Here is a 3,495-nt window from a genome sequence, read left to right as displayed (position 1 = left end):
GGGTTCAGGGAGCGGCTGGGTAGGGCCTGGGGTCCCATTGTCCTGCTGCGAGGCAATGAGCTGATGAGCGCTGGGGAAGGGAGATGCCAGGTCATCAATTGTAATTAAAGGACACTGTCACTGCCGGGGTTGGGCTGGCTCCCAGAAGCTCCCGTCACTCCCCCGTGCTGACACGGCAAAACTTGTACATCCTCTGTGCTATTTAAAAATCCCATCTTTAATAACTCGGAGACATCAGGAGCCTGCATGACAGGCACAGGGGGATGTCAGACACCAAGGGGACAAGCACAGGGGGAAGTCACTCCCTTGGGAGCAGGGCGTGCTGCAGGTGGTCCCAGCCGCATGTGAACAGGCAGGCGGCCCCCGGGCTCAGTGTCCCCTGCAGGCTCATTGTCCCCTGCAGGCTCAGAGCCCGGGCTGGGTGCCCTCCGCGGTGCCCTGGGGTGGCAATGGTGCGGGGTCGCGGTGGGGCAGAGCTGCAGAACTGCAGGCAGCACCTCAGGCAGCACCGCAAGCTCTCGCCTCTGCAGGCGGCGTGTGCGCAATCAATCAGCGCTAATCAGGTCGCTCACTAATTGCGGGGCCTCCCGCAGGGTGGTAAGGACTGGGGAGCGCTGCCCGCCCCATCCCCTCTCCTGTCCCGGGCAGGTGTCACATCTCTTGTCAAAGGCGTCTATGGAGAGTGGGCGTTAAACACTCACAAAGGCGCTGGGATTCTTTCAAGTGAGAAGGGTTTGAAAAGTCAATTTTCCTGAGAAAATTCATCCCTCTTCACATCCCAACAGTTTTTCTCCAAGGACACTGTACCACTGTGTTTTTCCCCCAGAGTCACTTGTGGTCCCAGCAGCGGGCAGCCTCATCCTCACTGCCTGCTGTCCATCCTCACTGCCTGGTGTCCATCCTCACTGCTTGCTGTCCATCCTGGCTGGCCAGCAGAGGAGATTGGCTGGGCACTGACCCTTCTGGCAGGGAGTCTTGCCCAACACACCTGGCTTGGCAGGATGTCTGCAGCTCATCCTCATCATGGGTTTGCGCTTTCAAGCTCATCCTCACCTGACAGGCTGGGGCCTATGTAAATTCCCACCATAGTCACACTGAGAGCTATCAAACTATCTAATTTAATTTCTTTGTGAAAATAAATAGCTAAAGTGGCCCTAGGTACATGCATAAATACTTCAGCTTTATGTTGGGCCTGTTATTACTTTTCCCAGCTCGTGCAGTTGTAATGCACACTTAATAAGTACATATTTATTGCATGCCTCATCCTGGTGGAAGAGTAGGGAATTTTTGCTGAATAAGCAGGAAAACAGCTTAGTCTGTAATAAAAAAGGGAGGGAGTTAAACAAAAATATGCTGGGTAATTAATGATTGAGCTTTGAATGGCCATAATTTTTTATTAAGCAAGTATGCAAATATGGCATAAGTGGCTGTGTTAGTATTCAATGGCTTTTTCAAATATTGATGGCTGGTCTCTGGTAAGACTGTCTCTTTTCTTCATGCCTGTGTGCATGATGATGAGCTAACATGAGCACTCCTGTGTGTCCATGTGGGAAGCTGGGAGCACACACCCAGGGAGCTGTGCTGCTCCTGTGCAGCCCTGGCCGGCTTCACTGACCCACACCCCCTCATCTCCCTCCTGCCTGCTGCCAGCCGCTGGCTCGAGCTCCGCTGCTTTCTTTGCCTCCCCAATCCGTCTGTGGCACGCTTCATTAATCCTGATAAATGTGTGGGTTAGTGCTGGGAGAAGCAGCTCCAGGGATGCTGCCACCGTGGAGCTCCCTGTGCTCCGCTCCCGGTCCGGAGGGTCAGTGCTGGCACCCACCAGCCCTGGGACAGTGTCCTGCTGTGCAGCTGGCACCTGTGGAGCAGGGAGAGCAGGGGACAGGCACAGGGAGAGGGATCATGGGCCCCAGGCCCATGGAGCAGAGATGTCCCATGCAGAGCTGCCGTGTCCCCAGGCACCAGCACCACAGCCACGTGAGCTAGGATGGGCATGCAGGTGACAAAAAGTTACTGAGCTGTGGCCAAACCATCACTCCTGTGGGTACCAGTGACTGCTGTGCCCTGAGCAGATCCCGAGTCACAGCAGGGCAGCACAAGAGGTCACACAGACTCCATGAGTAGCTGGCTGCCCCTTCTCTAGGAGGAGGGTCCCAAGGGTCATGTGGCTGTCCTGGGGCTGCAGAGGGGATATGGCAGCGCTGTGGGTGTCCCAGCCACAGGGGCCAATCGAGCTTTGGGGACTGTTGTTGTGACACAAGGGAGCCCTGGAGATCCTGGGGGCTGCCCATGGACAGCACCCGGAGGCTCTGCTCCCCAAATGAGTCCTGCTGCTCTGTGGTCAGAGAAGCTGGCTTGGTGGAGTGGTTTTTGATGTGCCACGTGAGCCCCAGGGGGAGCAGACCCTGTGTCCCTCTTCCCATCAGAGCAGCAAGGCAGGGAAAGACACCAGCCAGTGAGGACAGCCAGGCTGCAGGAGTGACAGGGCCATGGCAATGCACACAGCAACGCTGGCAAACAGCAAGCTGATCTTCCCATTAGCCCTCATTAGCACGTGGCTGAAAGACAACACGAGTTTAAATTAAGAAGACATCACAATGGTCCCAACTGTGTTACCGCTGTGCTCGGGAAGAGCCGACAGCTGCTGTTTAATACACCTTCAAGATCTGTCAGAGCACACACAGGCTGCACAGCACAGCCTCTGCCTCAGCACACACATGCTTCTGCATGGCTGCACAGCTCCACACGCACACAGCACCTGCCTCTGCATGTGCCCAGCACCCTGCACATGCGTGTGCAGGGGTAGGACAGCCACGCTCAGCCCTGCAGCCCAGGATGCGTCCCTGGGGCAGGAGGTGCTTCCTCCACTGCCAGAACACCTTGCTGTGGCTCCATGTGTGTCTCTGTGCTGGGCAATGGATGTGTCCCTGTATGCCTTCGTGTGTGGCAACACAGCTCTCTTGCACTGTGCCCTCCTGAACCCAGGGAGCAGGAACGAGCCTGTGGATCTAAAGAACACCCAGGGTCAGACTGATGGGTGGGAGCTGCCAGGGGAACAGTGTCAGTCTGGGGCTGCTGCTCCCAGCATGGCAAAGTGGGATATCAGCTCTCCATATTTACAGCGCACATTCCCAGCATGATGCCTGCCAATGACTCCCACTGCTACGGGGGAGCTGGTGGCTGTCATGAGAAGGAAGGAAAGAAAAAACCTGTTCGTGGGCATGAAGGGAGCCAGAACCATGTGATGGGAGGTGTAGGGGGCTGATGCTGGAGGTGTGAGCTTGCCCCTCTCCACAGGGACAGAGCAACCTGCTGATGTCCCCCATAGGTGTCCCACAGGGGTGTCCCATGAGTATCCCACACAGGTAAGCCTTGCCTGCAAGCTCATCTGCCAGCCCACAGCTCATGCCTGAAGGCCTGCAGAAGCCCCAGTCAAGGATTGCACTTGCCCTTTGTGCCAGGACTTGCAGAAGGGCTGGAGTGCTCTGCTGGTGA

The sequence above is a fragment of the Onychostruthus taczanowskii genome, unplaced genomic scaffold (assembly GCF_017590055.1).
Source record: "Onychostruthus taczanowskii isolate IOZ18803 unplaced genomic scaffold, ASM1759005v1 scaffold60, whole genome shotgun sequence".
NCBI lineage: Eukaryota > Metazoa > Chordata > Aves > Passeriformes > Passeridae > Onychostruthus > Onychostruthus taczanowskii.
This window is presented reverse-complemented; position numbering follows the sequence as displayed.